The 26,633-nt window shown below is 40.0% G+C and overlaps 1 pseudogene; it reads left to right on the top strand.

The window, feature by feature from the left end:
* The first annotated feature begins 8,570 nt into the window (after positions 1 to 8,570).
* LOC110570726 lies at positions 8,571 to 10,213 on the top strand (annotated as a pseudogene).
* The last annotated feature ends 16,420 nt before the right edge of the window (positions 10,214 to 26,633 follow it).

The raw sequence follows: 26,633 nt of genomic DNA on the forward strand, positions 1-26,633 counted from the left end.
ATGACTACAGTGTTGTCATATAGCTTGAAGTCTGGAATTGTGATGCCTCTAGATTTGCTTTTCTTTTTCAAGATTGCTTTGGCTATTCAGGGTCTTTTGTGGTTCCATACAAATTTTAGAATTGTTTGTTCTAGCTCTGAAAAATGCTGCTAGTATTTTGATTGGGATTGCATTAAATGTGTAGATTGCTTTGGGTAGTATAGACATTTTAACAGTGTTTGTTCTTCCAATCCATGAGCATGGAATATTTTTCCATTTCTTTGTGTCCTCTTCAATCTCTTTTGTAACTGTTCTATAGTTTTCAGAGTACACATCTTTTACCTCTTTGGTTGGGTTTATTCCTAGGATTTTGGTGTAATTGTGAATGGGTGTGACCCCTTCATTTCTTTCTCTGCTGCTTCATTATTGGTGTATAGAAATGCAATAGATTTCTATACATTGGTTTTATATGCTGCAACTTTGCTGAATTCAGGTATTAGTTCTAGCAATTTTTTGGTGGAGTCTTTTGAGTTTTCTACATAGAGTATCATGTCATCTGCAAATAGTGAAAATTTGGCTTCTTCCTTGCTGATTTGGATGCCTTTTATTTCTTTTTGTTATCTGATTGTTGAGGCTAAGACTTCCAGTACACTGTTAAATAGGTATGGTGAGAATGGACAGCCATATCTTATTCCAAACCATAGAGGAAAAGCTCTCAGCTTTTCCCCATTGAGGATGATATTAGCTGTGGGTCTTTCATATATGGCCTTTATGATGTTGAGGTATGTTCCATCTATCCCTGCTTTGTTGACGGTTTTTGTCAAGAATGGATGCTGTATTTTGTCAAATGTTTTTTCTGCATCTATTGAGAGGACCATATGGTTCTTACCCTTTCTTTTATTAATGTGGTGTATCACATGGACTGATTTGTGAATACTGAACCACCCCTGCAGCTCAGGAATAAAACCCGCTTGATCGTGGTAAATAATTCTTTTAATGTACTGTTGGATTCGATTTGCTAGTATCTTGTTGAGAATTTTGCATCCATGTTAATCAAGGATATTGGCCTATAATTCTCCCTTTTAGTGGGGTCTTTGCCTGGTTTTGGGATCAAGGTAATGCTGGCCTCAGAGAAGGAGTCTGGAGTTTTCCTTCCATTTCTATTTTTTGAAACAGCTTCAGAAGAATAGGTATTAACTCTTCTTTAAATGTCTGGTAGAATTCCCCTGGGAAGCCTTCTGGTGCCAGACTTTTGTTTGTTGGGAGTACTGATTCAATTTCTTTGCTAGTATGGGTCTGTTCAAATTTTCTACTTCTTCCAGTTTCGGTTTGATTGTTTGTATGTTTCTAGGAATTTGTCCATTTCTTCCAGATTGCCCAGTTTGTTGGCATAAAATTTTTCATAATATTCTCTTATAATTGTTTGTATTTCTGTGGTGTTGGTTGTGATCTCTCTTTCATTTGTAATTATATTTCTTTGGGTCCTTTCTATTTTCCCTGTGATAAGTCTGGCTTGGGGTTTATCAATTTTATTAATTCTTTCAAAGAACCATTTCTTAGTTTCATTGATTTGCTTTACTGAGGTTTTTTTGTTTCTTTTTTTTTTTTTTTAAGATTTTATTTATTTATTTGAGAGAAAGAGAGAGAGACAGAGAAACAGCATGAGAGGGGAGAGGGTCAGAGGGAGAAGCAGGCTCCCCACTGAGCCGGGAGCCCGATGTGGGACTCGATCCCAGGACCCCGGAATCATGACCTGAGCCGAAGGCAGTTGCTTAACCAACTGAGCCACCCAGGCGCCCGAGGTTTTTTGTTTCTATATTGTTTATTTCTGCTTTAATCTTTATTATTTCCCTTCTGCTGGCTTTAGGCTTTATTTTTTCTTCCTCCTCTAAATCCTTTAGGTTTAAGGTTAGGTTGTATATTTGAGACTTTGCTTGCTTCTTGAGGTAGGCCTGTATTGCAATATACTTCCCTCCTAGGACTGCCTTTGCTGCATCCCAAAGGTTTTGGACTGTCATGTTTTCATTTTCATTTGCTTCCATGTACTTTTTTATTTCCTCTTTAATTTCCTGGTTAACCCATTCATTATTTAGTAGGATGTTCTTTAACCCCTATGTATTTTTGGTCTTTCCAAATTTTTTCTTGTGGTTGACTTCAAGTTTCATAGCATTGTGGTCTGAAAATATGCATGGAAAGTCTCAATCTTTTGGTACTTGTTGAGGGCTGATTTGTGACCCAGTATGTGATCTATCCTGGAGAATGTTCCACGTGCACTTAAAAAGAAAGTGTATTCTGCTGCTTTAGGATGAAATGCTCTGAATATATTAAGTCCATCTGATCCAGTGTGTCATTCAAAGCCATTGTTTCCTTATTGATTTTCTGCTTAGATGATCTGTCCTTTGCTATAAGTGGGGTGTTAGAGTCCTCTACTATTATTGTATTATTATCAATGAGTTTATGATTGTTATTAACTGATTTATATATTTGGGTACTCCCAGTTGGGGGCATAAATATTTACAATTGTTAGATCATCTTTATAGATAGACCCCTTAATTATGATATAATGCCCTTCTTCATCAACCCAGGGGATCCTCAGTCCGGGTTCCTACTCCCAGGTCTCTGCCCTCCTTTCCCACCAGAGCACCAACAAGCCCACCAGTGACCCTGGCAATGGTGCTGACCTCTGAAACTTGAGACTCTGCACTCTGCTATTTTAAAAAAACTTGGAGTATATAAACCTTCTTTTCCCAGTCAGCGGTTTTGGGGAAGTTTTCCTTGTGCAATCCCCTATGCACGTTTTCACTCTTCCTCTCTCTTTTTTTTCTCACTCCTTTCTCTCTGATTAGGACTCCCTCCCCTCCCCAGACCACGGCTCTTTTCTCTCCCAAACCAACTTTCTGCAGCTCCCACCTTCCATGAAGTAGTTATTTGTTCTGCTTGTAGACATGCAGCTTTGTTCTCTCAGTCCTTAGATCAATTTCTGGGGTGTTTAGAATGATTTGATATTTATGTATCTGTGTTCAAGGGAGGCTGCAAGCTTAGGGTCACCCTACCCCTCCACCATCTTAACCCTATCCCCTAAAATTTTTTTAAGAAAAGGAAGGAAAGGGGGAATGGCATTAGGAAGAAGACATGAAGAGGTTTAACTTAACTGATATTATTTTACTTCTTTAGAAAAATAAAGTTTGAAGTAAAAACGCCCAAACATTAACATTTGTTCATTCAGGTATCATGTTGTTATTACCGTACTTTACTGTGGTTTCAGTCTTTTTATATATCTAACCTAAGACTCTGGTTTCATAGAAGAGCAAGAGTAGAAGCAGAAGTCACAGAGAAGGCTATGAACAGTGGTCCATGAAAAAGTGATGGTGCCTTGGATTAGGGTGGAGATATTAAAGACGGAGAGAAGCCAAAACATTCCAGATGTATTTTAGATGATTTGCTAATGGTTTGGATAGGGTGAGGGACAGATAAGATTTTAAATGACTCCTAGGTTTAGAGCTCAAACAGCTGAGACGATGACATTTATGAAGATTCAGAAAACCTAAAGAAGAAGGGGTCGTAGGGAAGGATGTTAAAAATCCAGAGTTTAAGTAAATTGTACCTAGTAAGTCTGAGAGGTGAATTAAACATCTAAGTGGAAATGTCAAGCATGCATATCTGAACCTGGTGTTCAAGGGAGAGGTCAGGGATGGAGATCCAACTAGGAAGTTATCAGTATATAGTGGTATCTAAGCTGTAAGACTGGATGAGTTCATGAAGAGAGAAAATGTGGAAAAGGAGAAAGGCAGGAATAAGCCCAGTGGCATTTGTATACTATCCTAGTAGTCCTGGAGGAGCTAGTGAAGGTAAGGCAGAAACGCTAGAAGTAAAACCAGAAAACGAGGAAAAGGTGGTATCATAGAAATGAATATAGGAACAAGTTAAATGAAAATAAAGGTAAATTAGATTTGGCAACATAGTCATTGGTGACCTTGATAAGAACAGTATATAACAGCAGAGTAGAGGCAAAAGCCAGTAGAATGATGAGGGAATGAACTTCTCCATTTATTTGAAAGGTTTCATAATATAACTTAATTTTTATTTTAATGTGAAACTCTTACATGGGAAAAAAGAAAATGGAGACAGCAGGAGTAGACAACTCAAAAAGTTTTGCTCAGAAAAGGAGCACAGATGGGGTTGTGACTACAAAGGAAATTGGTATCAAGGAAGGTGTGGTGTTTGATTTGGCTCTGTTTCAGTTCAAGATGGGAGATATTTACGCATGTACTTATAGGCCTTCAGGAGTGATCCAGTAGTATGGGACAGATTGAAGATACAGGAAGGAAAAGAAGGATGGCTGCAGGAACAGAGGCCTAAGGAAGATGAGAGGGGGGAAGGATTCTAGCATTCATTGAAGTATGCTTCTTCCACTGTAGCAAAAGACAGAGAATGTCAGTACAGGAGCAGAGAGACTTGAATATTTGGCTCTGGAGAAACAAGAGTGTTCCCGAAGAATGTAGTGAGGTCACTGACCAACCAAGGAGGAAAGGAAATGAGGCAGGAGGTTGGAGAAGGAAAACTAAGAATTTGTCACCATAGACCTCTTTAAAAAAAAAAAAAAGATTTATTTATTTCTAGAGAGAGAGAGTACAAGCAGAGGGAGGAACAGAGGCGGAAAGAGAGAGAGAATCTCAAGCAGACTCCCCAGTGAGTCCAAAGCCCAATGCAGGGCCCTATCTCACAAACCCGAGATCATGACCTGAGCTAAAATCAAGAGTCTGACACTTAACCAGCTGAGCCATCCTGGCACCCCATCCACAGACCTCTCCTTTTAAATAAAAAAAAAGGCTAAAGAAAATTCTCCAAAGAGAAAGGAAATGATAAAGAAGGAACCTTAGAACATCAAAAAGGAAGAAAGAACATGGCAGCTAAATTGTGGGTAAATAAAATAGACTTCTTCTCCACTGGAATGGTCTAATTTATCATTGATAGTGAAGCAAAAATTATAGAATCATGTGGTTCTAATATAGATTCCTCTAAGAGGAATATATAGAGGAAATATTTAAGACAACTACATTATAAGTGGGAGAGAGTAAAGGGACATAAAAAGAGGCAAGGTTTCTAAGCTCCCCTCAAACTGGTAAAATAACAACATCAATAGAGTGCAATAAGTTATGTGTATATATAATGTAATATCTAGAGCAACCACTAAAAAAATCTATACAAAAAGATACACTCAAAAACACCATACATAAATTAAAATGGAATTCTAAAAAATGTTCAAAAAACCCACAGGAAGGCAGGAAAAAGAAAACAGAATAAAGAGGAAACAAAAAAATAAAATGGGAGGCTTATTAACATATCAATATTTACATATCAATCATTACATTAAATGTAAATGATTTTAATGTACTAATTAAAAGACTAAGATTGGCAGAGTGGATTTAAAAATCTGACCCAACTATATGCTATCTATAAGAAACACACTGCAAACATAATGATATTGGCAGGTTGAAATAAAATAATAGAAAACTATATACATACAAACAGTAACCAAGGAAAGCAGGAGTGGACTTCAGGCAAAGAAAATTACCAGAGATGGGGAAGGACATTATATAAGGATAAAAGGGCCAATCCACCAAGAAGACAGCAATTCTAAACATGTATACACAAAACAGGAGTGCTGCAAGATATGTAAGACAAAAACTGAAAAAAGAAAGAGACAAATCCTCAATTATTGTTGGAGACTTCAACAACCCTCTTTTAGCAATTTATAGAACTAGACAAAAAATAAGATATAAAGGAACTCAACAACACATTCAACCAACAAGATCTAATCAATATTTATGGAACACTCCACCCAATAATGGCAGAATACACATGTTTTTCAAGGGCTCATGGAACATATACCAAGACAGATCATGTCCTGGGCTAAAATAAACCTCAAAAATCTAAAAGAATTAATATCTTAAGAGTGTACTCTACAACCACAGTGGAATCAAACTAAAGTTCAATAACAGAAAGATAAAGGAAAATTTTTAAAATACTGGGAAACTAAATAACAAACTTCCAAATAATCCTTAGATCAAAGATGAAATCTCAAGGAAATAAAAAAAAATTAATTGAGCTGAATGAAAATAAAAACACAAACTATCAAAATGTGTGGGACATAGCTACAACAGTGCTTAGAGGAAATTTTATAGCACTAGGGGTAACAGTCTAAAATCAGTAATCTAGGCTCCCAACTCAAGAACCAAAACAAGAAAAGCAAAATAATCCCAAAGCAAGTGGAAGAAATGACATAATAAAGATAAGAGCAGAAATCAATGACACTGAAATCAGTAAAACATTAAAGAAAAATCAATGAAACAAAGAGCAGTTTCTTTGAATAGATTGATAAAATTGATAAACTTCTAACAAGATTGAGAAGGAAGAAAAGAGAATACACAAGTTACCAATATCAGGAATTAAATAGGGGATATCACTATAGACCATGCAAACATCAAAAGAAAAGTAAAAGAACACCACAAACAACTCCACACACATACATAACAATAGATGAAATGGCCCACTTTCTCAAGAAACACAAAGTACCACAATTCACCCAATATAAAATAAGTAATTGGAATAGCCTTGTAATTGTTGAGAAAATTGAATTCATAATTTAAAAACTACTTAAAAAAAGAAACTTTCAGGCCCAGAGGATTTCACTGCAGAATCCTACCAAATATTTAAGGAAGAATTAATACCAATTATACACAATCTCTTCTAGAAAATAGGAGGATACATTTTCTAATTTGTTTTATGAAGCTGGTATTAACCTAATGCCAAATCCAGACAAAAACAATACCAAAAAATAAAACTACCAACCTATATCCCTTATAAGAACAGATGCAAAAACCCTTAAAATAATATTAGCAAATAGAATTCAACAGTTTGTTAAAAGAATGATATATCATGATTAAGTGGGATTTTTTTCCAGGGATGCAAAGCTGGTTCAATATTCAAAAATCAATGTAATCCACCACATTAGCAGGTTAAAGAAGGTAAATCATATGATCAGTCAGTGCAGAAAAAGCACTGGACAAAATCCAATACTCATTCATGATTTTTTTTAAATCTCAGAAAACTAAGAATAGAGGAAAACATCCTCAAATTGATAAAGATCATATTAAAAAAAAAAAAACTACAGTTAACATCATATTTACTGGGAAAAAACTGAATGTGTTCCCCTTCAGGTCAGTAATGAGATGAGGATGTCTGCTCTCATCATTCTTACTCAACATAATGCTGTAGATTCTAACCAGGGCAGTAAAGCAGGAAAAGGCATACCTATCAAAAAGGAAGAAATAAAACTATCCCTATTTGCAGATCACATGATTACCTACATAGAAAAACCCAAGGAATTAAAAAAAAAAAGAAAGAAAAGAAAAAACCTTCTAAGAACTAACAGGTGAATTCAACAAGGTCACAGAATATCAGATAAACAGAAAAATCTCAGTTGTGATTCCATATACTAACAATGAACACATGGACACCAAATTTAAAAATAGAATACTATTTAAAATCTCTCAAAAAAATTAAATACTTAGGTGTAAATCTAATGAAACATACAGGACTTGTATTCTTAAAAATATACAATGCTAATAAAAGAAATCAAGGAAGTCTAAATAAATGGAGAGGTATACCATTATTTATGGATTGGAAGATTCAGCACGGTAAAGATGTCAACTCTCCCCAGGTTGATATATAGTTTAATGCAATTCCTACCAAATCCCAGCAATATTTTTTGCAGATATAAACCAGATTATAAAATTTACATAGAAAAAGCAAAAGAACTAGAATAATTAAAACTATTTTTGGAAAAAAGAAGACATTGGGAGGAATCAGTTTACCCAATTTCAAGACTATTATATAGCTACAATAATCAAGACCACGTGCTCTTATACAGAAAGATTCAGTGGCATTGTCCTACATAGGGTGGATGAAAGAAGAAAGATCACACACATGATATTTTAGTTGACCTTGGCCAAAAGTTTGAAATGCTCTAAATGCAGAATCCTTGGAGATGTTTCAACAGTGTGATATACATTCAGTGAGTCTATATAACATGGTATACCTGAATAAAAAACAAAACATCAAGTCTCTCATTTATCTTTGAAACTGAAGGCCAAATATCTGAATTTTTCATTTGCTCTTACTTAAATTGTTCATTAAGTTTGCTTTAAGAAAAAAAAAATAGAAAACATGAAATTCCATAGAAAAGAAAAAGCTAGTTGTTCCGCAAATATCCAGATGGATGAGTGTGCTGATTTCAATAGAGAAGATAAATGTAAATGTACATTGTGGGGAATTAGAAATTTTGATTAAATTTACTGGATGTAAATTAAATTTCTACCTCTAATAAGATGGTAAGGCACATATTAAGGGAGAAACTGCAAGGAAATTACACCAGTTATATTTTACAGGGTATTTTTCCTAACAATACTGACAAAGATTTGCAGCTAAAAAGGCAAAAGTGCATTTATGTTACATCACTACAAGTCTGAAAGGGAAAAGAGCTGATGGAGGGCCAGTCTTTCTGTCCTTGGTGGTGCTAAGGAACTAGAATGAACCAGAGCACTCCTGTGGAGGTTAATGAATCAGAACCATACCCAAGTCAGTTAACCAATCCCAGATTGAACCACCTGCTCCAAATCTAAGGAACATGGCAGCCAACAGCTTGTCAGCACCCAAAACCCCTCACTGTTCTTCAGGAGACTTTTCTCAGGCTCATCCACCCCTGAAACTTGCAAATCACCTACGGCCTATGACCCAGCAGGTCACCTGCCTGCGCATTAAAATCCTGGAGGAGAGTGCAGACAGCTTCTGGAGGAGACACCCGGACCCGGGCAAAGATTTTTCCCTCGGGCTCCTCTGCAGCCAGCAAGCATGAGCCTGAGTCTGTGATTGGAACCCTCCTCCAGAGCATCAGTTTTTTCATGGAAAAACAGCATCAATGGCTAGGATCTCAGCTTTCAGCAGCTTCTCCTGACACTAGCCATGACTCAGGCAAATCAGACCAAAATTTACCTAATGCCTCAGCAGACTCCTCAGGCAGTAGCCAAGAGATGGTGCAATAGCCCAGGCCCCACAAGAAACAAGCAGCTCCAGATCTGCCTACAATAGACACGGGGTATGATTCCCAGCCCCAGGATGTCCTGGGCATCAGGCAGCTAGAAAGGCCCCTGCCCCTCACCTCTGTGTGTTACCCCCACACCTCCCCAGAGCTCTAAGGTCCTCTCAGTTTGAACGTCAGAGGTATCCAGTATGTGCACAGATGCTGCCTCCCAACCCTCCCCCACATGTTCAGTGGAACTGTCATTACCATTATTCTGGAGGTCCCTATCAGCAGGTGCCATGTGGCCACGACCACCCCCAAGCAGCCTACCAGCAAGTGGTCCAGCCGGCTGTGTGTGGGCAGCTCCTACCTGGAGCCAGCATGACGGGCTTGCACCCTGTGCAGAAGGTCCTGAACTACCCCAGCCCCTGGGACCAAGATGAGAGGCCTGGACAAAGAGACCATTCCTCCCCAAGGCTCCCGAGGGACCAACTATATAACCAGCCACCTAATCCAGCTGGAGTTCCTGAGGAGTCCTTGGGGTATCCTGCAGAGTTGAGACCACCAGATCCCCAGGCTCCATCCCCAGCTGCTGTCCCTAGTAACCTTCCAACCAGAGGAACTCTGAAAACAAGCCATTTGCCAGAAGAATTACGGAAAGTCTTTATCACTTATTCTATGGACACAACCATGGAGGTGGTGAAATTCGTGAACTTTTTGTTGGTAAATGGCTTCCAAACTGCAATTGACATATTTGAGGATAGAATCCCAGATATTGATATCATTAAGTGGATGGAACGCTACCTTAGAGAAAAGACAATGATGATAATTGTAGCAGTCGGCCCCAAATACAAACAGGATGTGGAAGATGCTGAGTCGCAGCTGGGCAAGGATGAGCATGGCTTACATACTAAGGACATTCATCGAAGGATGCAGATTAAGTCCATAAAACAAGGAAGCATGACTTTCAGATTCATCCCTGTGCTCTTCCCAAATGCTAAGAAGGAGCATATGCCCACCTGGCTTCAGAGCACTCACGTCTACAGCTGGCCCAAGAAGAAGAGAAACACCGTGCTATTGCAGCTCAGAGAGGACGAGTACATAGCCCCTCCCTGGGGGCCTCTGCCCGCCCTTCAGGTGGTGCCCCTGTGAGCCCCTCTGTCCCCAGACCCCTGGGGCCATGCCTCGTGTGGGGCCCTGTTCCGACAAGCACTCTTCCAGCAGAGGCTGTTTGCCATCCCCCTCAGAGGGTTCCTCCCTACCCCAGAAGTCCTGTCCTGCAGAGCACTCTTGCTGTGGAGACCTTCATAGACCCTGCCTTTCAAACAGAGGCCGTAGCTGCTCTGTATTCCCCACTTCTGACACCCCCAGCATGTTGCTCCTAACAGTCTGATGTGTCCGTTCTGGGCCTCTCCCTGCTTAGCAAGTAGATAATATAAATGATGTTGCAATAAATGTAAAAGACCACAAATACCATCCCAATCCTTAAAGCTACTTTTATGAGTTAGCCAGATACTCGTGTGTCTTCAGACCAACCTGATTCATGCACAAATAATAAAATATGTAAAATATAAAAATAAAAAAAAAAGCTGATAGAAATGTGTCTTTCAAAAATAGCCATCATCTTCCCGAAAACAAGCTAGGATTGAATAAACCTAGTGACAGACAGTCTGGCCTCCCTATTCCAGTGTTATACAAACACCATAAGTATGGGGAAGACCAAGAAATGGGTCACCTGCTTTTGCAGATTGCTGTGGACATGCTAAACAAGGCATCAAAGTAATCAGTAGCACCTGGCCCCTCTTTAAACATTAAGCACATTTAAAACAGTGGTTCTCAAATTTCACATCCTTCCGGAAATGCCTAGTAGGTTTGGTAAAGCTCAGATTGCTGGGCCCCACCCCCAGAGTATCCGATTCCTAGGTCTGGGGTAGAGCCTGAGAGTCTGCATTTCTAACAAGTTCCCAGATGCTGCTGGCCCAGGGACCACACTTGAAGAGCCACTGATTTAGAGGAATTTACACACCTGTTTGGCACATAGGGACATTATAACAAGAAAAAGTTTCTCTGGAGACGTGCTGGTATGCTTCCCTTTATCAAATACAATGTGTTTCCCTTCTAGGAAGCCCAGAACTATATTTTTAAGATCAATTATATTAAAATATCAGCTGAAGTTTGAGGTACATCTATAGTCCTGTCCCTCAGTGGCTTCTCTCTTTATTGAAAAATACTTCTGTTTCTTTTAAGAGGAATACAGGGTAGAATGAACGAATGAATGAACAAACTAACGAATGAATGAACTAATGAACAAACTCTCATTGCACTTTAATTTCTGAGCTAGAAAAATAGGACTTGGAAGCCAGCAGTACTAACTATAAGCCTTAAAGTTTGACGTAACCTTGATAAAGTTCCAGCTGCCAACCAACTGTCCCACAGGCTTCCGCTATTCCCCTCTGCTAAGCTAGAGAAAGGGCCAATGAAAGAAGTTCAGGACATCCCCTTGGGCTTTGATTTGGAGCCGGTTCACCCTGCCAATCCCACACACCTGGCTTGCAAGTATGAGGCAGACGATGCATTAATGCATAGATGACATAGCTCTGGACCAGTACTTAGCTCGTGAGCCACAGAGCCAGGTTCCCACTGACTGCCTTTTATTGCTCTGGCTGCTGCAAGGCTCTAATCAAAACCAGCTTTTGGGGCGCCTGGGTGGCTCAGTTGGTTAAGCAACTGCCTTCGGCTCAGGTCATGATCCTGGAGTCCCGGGATCGAGTCCCGCATCGGGCTCCCTGCTCGGCAGGGAGTCTGCTTCTCCCTCTGACTCTCCTCCCTCTCATGTGCTCTCTCTCATTCTCTCTCTCTCTCAAATAAATAAATAAAATCTTTAAAAAAAAAAAAAAAAAAAAAAACCAGCTTTTGAATTCTCCATTGAGACATTTTCTCTGGGCCTACTCTACTGCAGACAGCCACAGCAAAAACAGCCTTGAGTGAGAGTCAAGCAAGCCCGTCAGTCATTCCCCAGGAACAGTCACAGCTTTGGCAAGGATCCTACCACCTGCCAGGGACTTCATCAGCCTCTGTTCCCAGATGCATGGTCCCTTCAGCAACACCACTCTTCCTCTCATTCGCACAAAACACATATGCACACAAATGCATACACACACATACACAAACACTCTTTCTAGGGCTGCTTTACAAACTGCTGGGCATAAGGTTTTAGAATGTCACTTATAACAGGAGTCAATAACCACATGCACAAACTAATCTGGAAAATAAAAAGACTGAATTTTGATATATGTTTTCTCTAATCAAAATCAGGCTATTTTGGCTAATTGTTAACTTGCTATCAGCTGAATTCAACCTATAGTTTTCAAAGTGTTCCTTGTCAACCAATTTCAACCAAGGGTTTTCTTTACCTGGAGTTGGCAGGGTGTAGACTCAGGCAGAGCAACCCGACAGGGAGTTTGAAATGATCAGGTGTGTGTTGCCTGAAGGGAGGAGGATCTTGGAATGCTGAGCCACATAGCCTGGAGGGAGCCTCCTGATAACAATAGCTACCATTAGTCAGCACCTCCCACGTGCCAGATATTTTATCTTGCATTTAACCCTCACCAACAGCACTACAGGATGTCTATCACCATCCCCATCTACAGATTCTGAAGCCCAGAGGGACTAAATGACTTAAGCCGGTAAATGACAGAACCAGATTCAACCCTTTCAACTCCAGAAACTACCCTTCTCTTACACACTGCTGGTTTCCTTCTAGGCTCATCATGAACCTCATTTCCTATGACCTTCTAATCATGGTGCCACCACCTACATCAAATTCCAAAGCTATTTTGAAAGATAAAAAAAAATAATAATGAAAACAGATTAAATGTATATTGGCTTCTGAACTAATTCTTACTAAAATTAAAAGATGCATTTGTGTCCAGATAATGGCTGTGTTTTTGTTTTTTCTTTCTTATCTAGGCTCCTCATCTCCTAGTGGCTAGAACTAATGGAGGCATTTAAATGCACAAGCACATACACATGAGGACACACTGACAGACTGCTAAATTTGCCTGTCTAGCATCTACCCTCAATCTTATCCTTGAAGTTGAACAGGGCTAGTCCCACCAATCCACTAGGTATTAACAGCCATGGGGATTTGTTCAGGGACAGGTCACTAATTCATGTTGACCTAATCCTCATTCCCAGGATTTTTTCCAAAGCAACCAAGAAGACACCCTATGTCCATAGGATATAAACCTGGAGAGGAGACTGCCTGAAGACCACATAGAGAAGGACAGTGCAGAGACATGGGGAGACAGTCCTAATGACATTGTCCAAGGCCCTGAAGCCAGCATGCCTCACGCTAACTACCCCTGGACTTTTCAGTTATATGAGATAACACAATGCTATTTGGTCTTAAACCAAACAGATGGGTTTTCTGTCACCTAGAATTGAATGAGCTCTGATGGGGCGTTTATCTAAAAGCCTCAGGTCTTAGCAGACAGCACCCACTGGGGTCTGGTCCCTGCTTCCGTCTGTGCTTGCTTTGGTTGGGTTCTTTCAGTTCAAAGAATTCAAATAGGTGAATCACAGACCTGTACCTCTGAAATAAATAATACATTATATGTTAAAAAAAGAAAGATAGTAGGAAGAGAAAGATGAAGGGGGGGAATCGGAGGGGGAGATGAACCATGAGATACTATGGACTCTGAGAAACAAACTAAGAGTTCTAGAGGGGAGGGGGGTGTGGGATGGGATAGCCTGGTGATGGGTATTAAAGACGGCACGTACTGCATGGAGCACCGGGTGTTATACGCAAACAATGAATCATGGAACACTACATCAAAAACTAATGATATACTGTATGGTGATTAACATAACATAATAAAATTTAAAAAAAAAATAATTCAAATAGGTTTGAGTCGGAGGAGGAGCACTGTAAGGCTATCAGTGGAGTGCTGAGGAGGAGGAAAGGATGTGAACTCCAGGAAAAAAGATTCTGGTCGAATCAGTCTCCACCCACAGAAAAAGAGGAACTGCAGAATTGAGTGATTTCCACTTTGCCACTCTGCCCTTAGAGGAGTCAGCTATTGTCAGGTATCTTCTCTCCCTGGGGTTTGTCTATTGAAGTCACCCCACTGCTTATTCCTTCAACCTGCCATTTCTCTGCCTTGAGTCCCTGCTCCCCATAACTTTGTCCATGATCCCTCTTGACTACCAGTCTTCCTCAAGGCTCCTCTTCACACAGCGTTTAAACTTCAAATCTTAGCCCCTCAAAGCCTCTTTCTCTTGGCATTTCCTAGTCCACAATCCTGAAAAAAAGAAAATCGGATTGACCCAGCTCCTCTTTATGTGCAGGACAACCTCACAGGTTGCTGACCAGCCTACAAAGTGGCTGCCCTTTTGGGTCAGTAAGCACTTCTGATCCAATCAACTTTGGACAGGGGTGAAATCCGTTGCTTTTACTTAAAAGGAACTGTGAGCAAGACAAGTACCATGACTGACTTCTCTAGTGTACCCTCTCCTCCCCCAGCTCTGCCAATGGGTGCTTTTCTTTCTACCTATAATACGTTTTCTTCCCTCTCCCTCTTTTGGTGAAAAAGTCATCTCAATCACCTCTTCCAGGAAGAGGCTGTGTTAGGTTCTCCCTGCACAATGCTACCTCCATCATAGTACCAATCACGTGCTAATATCATTGTACAGATAACCGGATAATGATTTAATATTGTAATTTTGATGTCATTTTCTCTAGGACTACCTGATATCTCAAGGCTCCCCTCTCTTTGAGAAGCTAGACTTCAGGAACATAGGAAAAAATAAATAATGTATTCTTGGCTTTTGTACTTCAAAAATCCATTTAGGGCTCATAAATCTGGGTTTCATATACTGAGAAAGAAAAAAGCAGCCCCTGACATTTGGGAGCTGGCTTAATACTTTCAGCCTGGCCTTGGTTTTGCTAGGAGCTGGCCCGGCACCCACAGATAGGTCTGGGTATTCTCCTGTAGATCATAAAATGTTTCATAGAATGTCAGTATCAGACAAGGCTACTATGAAACCATAATGGATCAAGACAAAAACAAGACCAGTCCATACTCATGTCTGAACACAGTGAAAACACAAATCTTTCCAGGCCACAAAAATACCCAATATCTCCCTCCCCCAGTTAATATGAATGACTGCTGCTTCTTTACCAATTATAGCTTTAGTCTCTGTCTAATCTTCCCTCCTGCTAGATAAAATATATTAAGATACCCAATCATAGAATTACCCTACTTCCTGACAGCATCCAATCCAGAGCAAAACCCCATTTTCTTAAACCCTTTCAAAATCTCTTAACACAAGCCCAAATTCTATAATAAGTCCTTTCTAACACCCTCTTACCGACAACACCTTGATTCTTTATGGTATGTGTTCTCCCTCACTGCACCAAATAATAAGCCAAATTTGTTCTACTACAAGTATGTTCCTCCTGGTCTTGGCTGGAGGGCATTGATATTCTAAGCTCTGAAGAAGTCAAGTCATAGTTTATGCCATAAATTAAAAGATTTGAAAGAATGTGTGTGGTCAAAGACATTCAAAGACAGTTTTTTCCCAATCCCCACTCATAGTAGACTGCATAATATTCTATAATCTGTGGAGCTGAGTCAAAGGGGAGAGAAGATCAAAGGGAAACACATTGTCATTATGCTACTGAAAAATAAGTACACTCTGTGGGAATACTGGGACATCAAAAACCAGTGCTGTAATCACTAAGTAGAAAGGAAGAAACGTGGACCCTCTTGGGTCCCTGAGAGGGATACCCATGCCATTTACTCTACCACCTCTCCCCACCTACCTCCACCAACCCCCACACACATCAAACCAAGTCTTTTGGAGGCAGCGTACATAATAGAATTGCCAGATCGATCTGGAGGTCCAAGAGTAAGAAGGATTGGGCTCAGTTACCAGGTTAAGTCCAGTAATTGGCAAAAACCATGGAATTTCCCAAAGCTCAGCATCAGGGCTCTCTGAACCCAGCCATTTAGGGATTTTTATGTAGATTTCCTTATATAGGTGATTGATAAAATTACTGACCATTAGTGATTGAACTCAATCTCCAACCGAGATGTCTGGGTATAGCAATGGACCTGGAAATTCCAAGCTTCTAATCAAAGTTTGGTCTTTCTGGTGAGCAGCCCCCATCCTAAAAGATGATGTCTAAGGACCTGCCAACAGTTGCCTCATTAGCCTAAACTCAGGTGTAGTTGAAAAGGGCTTGTTACAATTAACAAAAGATGTTCCTATCACTTTTATCTCTCAGGAAATTCCAAGGAGCACTGTGCCAAGAACAGGGACAAAGATAAAATATATATTTCTTATTATACCATACCAGCACAGCACATGGAACAGCCAACTGTCTGCGGATAACCAAGACTATTGTGAGAGCAGCTAAGACCCAGATCTGAAAAGGCCTTGTGGTTAGGATAAAGAATTACAGCCGCCATCTATGTGGACCAGCCCTTATGGACCAGACAGAAATGAGATGAGATGCTCATCAGTTGCAGGGTGGAAGATAAAATTAATTTCTCCTCGGCCTGGGCATTCTGATGCCCCCCAGAACTCAATTCAACCCCATGGAAGGAGAAGGGCCAGGAAATCCTGAAGTGACCAAGATTACTTACATTGACTGAAATACAGTGTCATTTGTTGTTAGAATAAAAGTTCAAAGTAGAAATTAAGTTCTGTTCTGGAAAAATTAAAACAGTTTCACTTCTGGGCACCTGAGCTTGTTTAATGAGATCAACTCACTATTATCACTGCTCTAGGCTGCAGGTATTTTAAGTCTATGGACTAAAAGTCATGTCCACAATACTTGTCTGTCTCCCTCACTAAACTCTAAGTCCTTGGAACATTAGAACCCATATTATTTGTATTGACCCACCAGTGCCTATCACAGTGCAGGTTTTGCATTTGCCCTGGATCAGCCATTTGCCAGCTATACATCCTTAGGAAAATTGTTTAATTGCTTTGAGATCCTATTTCCTCACCTTAAAATTGGGGAATCTACTGGCAAAAATAAAGCACGTGTTTTCACCAATTATAGCAAAGACTAGTATTACATTGATAATAAGTATGCATTGTAGAATATTTTAAGAAAATGTGTTTTTCTATTTTATAACTATATACTAATCAGAACTGGGTTAACTAGATTCAACTATTCCTTTAATCCAAGGGATTCAGAGTAGTCCTTAGGGAACCTAATTTAATGACTAGATAAGGCAAATTTGTAATTAGTGTATCAACTGCTTATATGGAATTAAGTCTTTCCAAAGTGCTTGAAGGTACTTGAAACAGTTTATCTTTAGTAGACCAACTGTTCCCAAACCTGGCTCATCATCAGAATCATATATGGAACTTTTTAATCACAGATATCCCTGGGCCCACCATGGAGATTTTGATTCTGTGGGTCTTGGTGGGCTCTGGAAACTTCCCATTTAAAAAGTTTCCCAGGAAATTCCAGTGATCAGCCAGGTAAGAGAATTACTGCTTTAAAAAAAAATTCACTAGACAATGGAAACTCCAACCGTATTTGAATTATTATAGATTTCAGATTAATTTCTCTTTTTATTTTCTATTAGAACATGTTTCTTTTTTCAATTGGCACACTACTAGTGAATGCTATGTCTGGGAGTTGTTTCAAAATAAGCTGGAGAGTTGAGAAATGGGCTGGGGGAGTAGGATAAAATGAAACAATATGGGCCATGAGTTGATAATTGTTGAACCTGGGGCATAGTACAGGTATTTTGTTTTGTTTTTATTCTCTCTACCTTTGTATATATTTGGAACGTTCTATGACAAAAAGTTTTTACAAATAAAACTGAGGTGTATGAATGAGTAAAGCCTCCTGCTTCCCTTCTCATAATTTCATTCCCCAATAATAACTACTATAAGCTGCTGTGTATCCTTCTAGATACTTTTGGTGTGTGCTCTATATGAATTTCCTTTTTTTTTTTATTCCACTTATATGCCAACCTTATGCCAGATCTTGTAATGAAACTGGTTCGGGAGATGTGCCTGAGAACTTTTCACAGGGAAATCACTGCAATCCCATCACCAACCTTCCTCCTGTTTTTCTCAATTCCACCATCTCCTGTTTCTCCCATGGCAAACAAGGCGGCCCTTTAAATCCCAATCTACCTGCCTGGGAGCAATTACTGCTTTTTTTTTTTTTCACAGCCCATAGGACCGGGTCTCCTCTAATTCTCCCCTCCTTGGGACCTATAAGATGGATGAATGGATGGATAGATAGACAGATAGATAGATAGATAGATGATAGAAGAGGTGAAATGAGAAAGAGAGAGAGAGAAAGAATGCTTCCAAATACTTAGGTCATCACCTGAATTTCTCCCTTATAATCCAGATATATTTGGCTCCATGTATTCACAGGCAGAGAAACATACAATTCTATGTGCACATCCTAGCATGAGTGCACCCACACACACACACAAACACACAAACACACATATAAATCTCTTTTGACCCTATCGTGTACATACTTTGAAAAGTTTGTTAGAAGAACCAGCCTGGTAATAATTCACTGCACCTCATGTATAATAAGCAGAAATGCACCGGCCTTTATGATGAATTGCCAGGGTAACACAGGGACATCTTGTTTGCATTTCAATGCACCAAGTGTCAGATTCTTATTTCATTACTCGCTGGCACATTAGTGGACGGTTTTTAATTTCTTTTTTTTTCCCCTTTAGCAAAGCTCCGTGGAGACCTCTCGCTTTTGCTACTTGCATCAGGAGCAAGGTTGCATTATTTTTAAATGCTATAGTGTCTGGGTCTCACTTGAAATGTTGCTGAATTAACAAAATAAATGATAGCATACTACCAGCAGTTCTATCTGGCTTTTTTTTAACACAAAATTTCTCTTGCTTTTATTGAACTCATTCTATAAAAGGGGGTTTGGAAGATTTGTGGCATCTTCTTCGTATTTTAAACTGGACGGTATTGTTTTTAGTAATTTTTTTTTCTTTTACCCAGGTTCACACTGTTCCTTCTACAAGAAGCTATTCTCGGAGGAACTGTGGTTCTGAATTACCTTGTAATCTGCTGGGAGCGGCTGGCTGTTCAGACCTACCATGAAGTCCCTTGACCTGCCCCACATTCAAGGCAGCAGTCTAAATGTGGATGCCATATAGACTAAGAGCGTTTGGTTTGGTTTTGTTTTTTCAAAATTCTCCCAAAAATGTGAATGGAATTTTCTTCCTAATATCTTCCCATATACATAATGAGATTTAATGGAATGTTCTTTAGAGCAGTGATTCTCAAGCTTTAGGGGCATCAGAATCACCTGGAGGGCTTGTTAAACTACACATGGTTGGGCCCCACCCCCAGAGTTTCTGATTCAGTAAGGTCTGGGGTAAGATCTGAGAATTTGCATTTCTAATAAGGTCCCAGTTGATGATGATGCTACTGATCAGGAAATATACTTTGAGAACCACTCTAAGGTTATAAGCCCAGCTCTATCATTTACCTTCTGCATGGTCTTGGGAAAGTTACTTCACCTCTCTGAGATCTAAGAGTCCTCATCAATAAAATGGAGATGGTAATGGCACTTTCCTCTAAAGCAATTGTTAGAGAAAATGAACCAATAAATATAAAGCACCAAGAACAATGCCAGGCACATGGTAAGCCCTCAACAGATATTAATTCTTTTCCCTTCCTCTTCTTCTCCTCATGGAAGGGAGATGAGAGGTCCTCTAGTCCAATTCTCCACACAATGCAGGAGTCACTCCTCCAACCTGCCTGCTGTAATCACTTAGCTCCTATCTGGTCACCTCCAGATATGGGGACCTCCCTATTTCAGGGAAATCCTCTGCTTTGTGGCCTGCTGTCATTGGTAGAAAGTTATGCTGAAAGTTGAAACATATTTCTCTGAAATTACATGCTCCTGCCCTCCTGAGTCACAGAGAATAAATCTTGCCTATAATCTTGAAGTTTTTCATTCAGGACATCCTACAGGCTTATCAATCTGATAAGTGGGCTTCAAACAGAAGCAGGTCTTAAACTGCTTGGTACACTCTGTTGTTTTTATTAATGACTTCAATGATGGATTCATTCATTTATTCATTCTCTCACTAGGCAAAGTATGTGAGAAGAGCTCTGCTAAAGAAAAGCCTGGCAAAATGGACAGAAACTGGACCGTGCAACTCAGGGAGGCCAGACTAAGAGGTTTAAGCTTTATTGTTGGGTAGTGGGAGGCCTTTGACTAGTTTCAAACCAGAGAGTGAAATGGTCAGATTTGTATTTTATAAGATCACACTGACAAGAGTTTGAAGAATACATTGCTTGTGGTGAGACTGGATCCGAGGAGACTAGAAGGTTATAAAGAAGAATGAACAGGAGAGATGTCAAAATGATAGAAAGAACAGGACTTGGTCATCATTTGCATGTGAAGGTTAAAGGAAAGGGGGTGTCTAAGATGATGTCCAAGGCCCTGGCGGCTGAACAAAGGGTTGACATTTACTGATAAATGTAATACTTAAAGAGTATCAGGTTTTCTAGGAAATAATCAATCCAATTTGGGACATGTTAAGTTTGAAACACTTCTAGAACATCCCATAGGCAGTTGAACACATAGGTATGAAATCTCAGTACATCTATATCTAAATCTCAGTAACTACAGATGTAGCTACAGATGTGGGAGTCAAGGATTTATATTTTATAGCTAGTATAGATTCCTATAATATAGAATATAGAATTCTAAATACAGGATAATAATTCCATAATTATAGGAATGGAAAAAAAAAAAAAAAACCACTCAGGGTCAGAGAGGAAAGAAGAGGACCAGGACACAACTTTGAGGAACAGCAACATCGGAAGGGCAGAGAAACCAAAAGGAATCCACCAAGGACAGCCAAACAGATGGAAGACACAGAAGAAAACAATAACACAGAAGCCAAAGAAGAAAACCAAGAAGAGCTATGTGGTCAACAGTATCTGTTACCACAGTGAGAACTTCAGGTAAATACTAAAAGAGGTCCATTGGATGTGGCAATCCAGAGTGGATCTTGGTGAGCAAGTGTTTGTGGAGTAAATGTGGTAAAAACTAGGGAGTTGAGCTCATGTGAAAAAAAGAGGGAATGAGAAACTTGAGACAGAGTATACTAATTTCAAAGAGCTTGGAAGGAATGGAGAGACAGAATAGGTGAAGGAAGAAATTTTTTAAGATTTTATTTATTTATTTATTGAGAGAGAGAGAGAGAGCACCCAGATGTCCATCGACTGATGAATGGATAAAGAAGATATATATATATGTATGTATGTATGTATGTATATATACACACATACATTATATATACACCATACTCTATACTATGTATCTACACATTATATATATCTATACGTACATGTATGTATATTATATATATACACACATATATATATAATATTACTCAGCCATCAAAAAGAATGAAATCTTACCATTTGCAATGATGTGGATGGAACTAGAGGATATTATGCTAAGTGAAATAAGACAATCAGAGAAAGACAAATATATGATTGCACTCATGTGGAATTTAAGAAACAAAACAAATGAACATAGGGGAAGGGAGGGAAAAATAAAATAAGATGAAATCAGAGAGGGAGACAAACAGTAAGAGACCCTTAATGCTAGGGAACAAAATGAGGATTGCTAGAGGGGAAGTGGGTGGGGGGCTAGGGTAACAGGGTGATGGGCATTGAGGAGGGCACTTGATGTAATGAGCACTGGGTGTTACATGCAAGTGATGAATCACTAAACTCTACTTCTGAAACTAATAATATACTATATGTTAATTGATTTTAAACAAAAAAAAAGATTTTGTTTATTTATTTATTTAGAAAGAGAGCACCCATGAGCAGGGGGAGGGGCAGGGGGGAAGGAGAGAGAGAATCTCAAGCAGACTCCATGCTGAGTGTGGAGCCAGACATAGGGCTTGATCTCATCACCCTGAGATCATGACTTGAGCCGAAATCAAAAGTCAGACGCTTAACCAACTGAGCCACCCAGGGGCCCCAGAAAGAATTTTTTAATATCAGAGAAAAATTAGCTCAATTTACTGTGAAGTGGAAACCAGCAGCCATGGCCAATACTTTTTGTGAGTTCATATATGTGTTTATGGCTGAACCTTTGTGACTGACAGACATTAGTCACAGCAAAGTCAAGAATAATAAGATGATTTGGAGCAATGGAGAACTGAGCTTTGACTTGATGCCCAAACTATGCTGACTTGTAGGAAAACAAAAATACTGTTAATTTTCAGGCTACTGCCTCTAAACTCAGGGTTTCCACAGTTCGTGTCTAGAAAATCTAGCCATGCCTTCTTAAGAATACTAATGTTCAAGCAGCTTCTCTGCCAAATATTCACCCATGACCTCTTCACATCTATTCTCTTGCTCTATCTCCCACTCTCATCCACCAGCAATCTTTCTCCCTGGCTCCAGTAAGTGTCTCCCACCTTCCTCATTTTGTTGACCCATTTTTGTTGACCCCATTTTTCATCTCCCCACTCCTACCTTTAGTGTACCCCCAGTTTTTAAAACATTCTTAAGTTTGGCAACCAAACCAACTCCAGGTAAAGGATAAACTCCCTGGCCTGTTACCCCCACCAGAGCACACCACCGCCAGACCAGGCACGGCTCCCATCAGGAAAGGGGACGAGAGAGCTTAAGGGTATATATTACCCTAACTACACCTCTACACTTATGTCCCCTACAGCTCAGAACAATGTCTTATACATGAGTCCTTGATAATTATTTATTAAATTGAAATTACCTGGTGGTCCTCTCCTTTACTGTATTTTCTTCCAATTCCCCAGGACAGAAGTGATTCACACTGTCCTAGGACTCTCAGAGCACCCATCTCATGAGTAAAGGCCGTAACTAGACCTTTAGTGGAGCAGACTCCCAACAAAGTGGCATGCATAGCTCACTACTCCCCAACAGAGGAATTTTCATGTAGGTGCCCAAGGCCACTCAACTAGTATATGACAGAACCAGCATTTGGGCCTGGCTCATCTGGTCCCATAGCCTGTTCTCTTCAAAACTTACAGACTGTGCTGTCTTCATTTATCTACATGAGATGGTACACAGAGGGGAATGTCCTACCCCCAAAGATCTCCCATACTCTGCAGGCATTATGCACTGTCCCTGAAGAAGCTTTCAGGACTATACTCATCAAGAGATCCCACTGATCTGCCTAGGCCTGGGACTAGGGTGAAATGAGTCTGACCCTGCATGTGCATGACCCTGTGAGTAAATGCCTCCTTAAATTTTGCACCATAGAAGTCTCAGTCACCTCACCCTGGTCCTGGCCCTAGATTCTCTTAAGGATCTCCTTTTTGTTATCTTTCAAAAATACTATTTGAAGATACACAAAATTATCTCATTTCTGGAGTGACATCACCCACATGACTAAGACATCCCTCAGTTGTGTCCCCCCCACCCCACCTCAACAACAACAATTTGGCATTCATCCACAGACAAAAGTGTCTTTGTGGTAGCTGTCAGATCCAGCACACATTTACCAAGGGACCTGGGAGGAGCATACCCACCCATGCATCAGATAATAGGCATAGAGACCTCTTTCCTGACTGCGTATCCTGTAGTGACCCATAAACCAGCTCCAGTCGCTCTCAGCTGTGGTCTGGGAACCCCTGGAAAACAGTCTTTGACAATTACCCAGGGATGAAAGAGCCTTTGTGGAAGTCCAGGTTTCCAGTGAAGGCGTTCCAGCATACCACTGGAGGAAAAAAAATACTAGTTTGAATGCACTGGAAAGGATAAGAGGAACAGTTTGCTTTACCTGCATCATCCTTTACCCAAGACAGCAGTTCAGGGCCAAGAGACATCATGGCCTATGATTTTCCTTTGGGGAGCAATGAGAGCATGTGAGTGAACACCTGGCCTCCCTAGCTGTGCAGGATGCTGCCAAGTAGGCCCATTCCTCTCACTTCATCCAGAACCTTGAGTCATGAGCTTCATGAGTAAGGGGCAGGAAGACAGTAGGAAAGCAGGAGATAGGAATCCTGGAGAACATTAAAGGGATGTGTCAAGGACTCCATCAAACCCACCCACAAGTGCTGGAACACCTGGCCCACACATCCCCACAACTGGCACATGGGCATCCTCAATGTTCTGTGAGCCTCACCCACACATACCCCGACCCAGTGGCCAACTCTCAAGGCATGCTACCAATGGCAGTGAGAGCAAGCTTTGGCAGATGCCTAGTAAGTAGGCATAGAAAGGCAGCCCAAACCTACAGGCCTGGGAGGTCCATAAACTTGAGATTTCATGCCACCTTCAGTAAAACAAAAGGGAAGCTATTAGCACTTGATCCTATCTGTTGCAGAGAAAAGGCATACAAGGTTAAGAATTCTGCCACAAGACCTACACTGTCGGTGGGAATGCAAGCTGGTGCAGCCACTCTGGAAAACAGTATGGAGGTTCTTCAAAAAGTTGAAAATAGAGCTACCATACGATCCAGCAATTGCACTACTGGGTATTTACCCCAAAGATACAAATGTAGGGATCTGAAGGGGTACGTGCACCCTGATGTTTATAGCAGCAATGTCCACAATAGCCAAATTGTGGAAAGAGCCAAGATGTCCATCGACAGATAAATGGATAAAGAAGATGTGGTATATATATATACCATGGAATATTATGCAGCCATCAAAAGGAATGAAATCTTGCCATTTGCAACGACGTGGATGGAACTGGAGGGTTTTATGCTGAGTGAAATAAGTCAATCAGAGAAAGACATGTATCCTATGACCTCACTGATATGAGGAATTCTTAATCTCAGGAAACAAACGGAGGGTTGCTGGAGTGGTGGGGGGTGGGAGGGATGGGGTGACTGGGTGATAGACATTGGGAGGGTATGTGCTATGGTGAGTGCTGTGAATTGTGTAAGACTGTTGAATCACAGATCTGTACCTCTGAAGCAAGTAATACATTATATGTTAAAAAAAAAAGAAGAAGAAGAAGAAGATAGCAGGAGGGGAAGAATGGAGGGGGGGGAATCAGAAGGGGAGATGAACCATGAGAGACTATGGACTCTGAAAAACAAACTGAGGGTTCTAGAGGGGAGGGGGGGTGGGAGGATGGGTTAGCCTGCCTTAAAGAGGGCACGTTCTGCATGGAGCACTGGGTGTTATATGCAGACAATGAATCATGGAACACTACATCAAAAACTAATGATGTAATGTATGGGGATTAACATAACATACTAAAAAAAAAGAAGAAGAATTCTGCCACAAGAGGGAGCAAGAAGCGTGGAATAGGTGTATCCCTAGAAGGTCTAAGAAAGCCTCAGAATCCCTAGCAGAACTAATGAAAGGTATTCCTCTCCTGAAGTCAGTTAGTAAAGACAGGAGGAGGTGACTGTGACTTCAAATACAAAGACAGCAACTCAAGAATTCAAGGAACATGAAAAATCAATGAAACATGACACCACCAAAGAGTCACAATAATCCCCTAGTAATTAACCCCAAAGATACAGACATCTGCAATTTGTCCAATAAAGAATTCAAAATAACTGTTTTAAGGAAGCTCAGTAAGCTACTAGAAAACACAGAAAGACAATTCAATGAAACAAGGAAAAAGTTCTCAGTAAGGAAAGAATAGTCTCTCCCATAAATGGAGTTGGGGAAACTGGAATGCAGGAGAATAAAACTGAACCCCTATCTTACACCTCTCACAAAAATTAACTCAAGATGGATTAAAGATTTAAACATAATATCTGAAACCACAAAACTCCTAGAAGAAAACATAAGGAAAAATCTTCACATTGGTCTTGGCAACAATTTTTTTGGATATGACACAAAAAGCACAAGCAACAAAAGCAAAAGTAAGTAAGTGGGACTACATCAATCTGAAAACTTCTGCACAGCAAAAGAAACAACCAACAAAATGAAAAGGCAACCTAAAATATATTCACAAATCACGTATCTGATAAGGAGTTGATATCAAAAATACATAAGGAACTCATAGAACTCAGTAGCAGTAATAATTTAAAATTTAAAATAATCCAATTTAAAATGAGCAGAAGATCTGAAGAGACATTTTCCCAAGAAGACATACAAATGACCAACAGGTACTTAAAAGGATGCTCAACATCACTAATCAGTTAATAGAAATCAAAACTATAATGAAATATCAACTCACACCTGTTTCAATGGCTGTCATCAAAAAGACAAGAGATACACAAGAGGTAAGTGTTGGCAGGATGTGGAGAAAAAGGGAGCTTTTGTGCATTGATGGTGGAATGTAAATTGGTACAGCCACTATGGAAATAGCAGGAAGATTCCTTAAAAAATTAAAAATGGAACCACCATATGATCCAGAAATACCACTTCTGGGTATATATCCAAAGGAAATGAAATCAATATCCCAAGGGATACCTGCACTCTCGTGTTCATTGCAGCATTATCACAATAGCCAAGATATGGAAACAACCTAAGTGTTCCTGTACAGATGAATGGATAAAGATTTTGTCTCTATTCCTATCTATCTATCTATCTATCTATCTATCTATCTATCTATCTATCTA

The sequence above is a fragment of the Neomonachus schauinslandi genome, chromosome 1 (assembly GCF_002201575.2).
Source record: "Neomonachus schauinslandi chromosome 1, ASM220157v2, whole genome shotgun sequence".
Classification (NCBI taxonomy): Eukaryota; Metazoa; Chordata; class Mammalia; order Carnivora; family Phocidae; genus Neomonachus; species Neomonachus schauinslandi.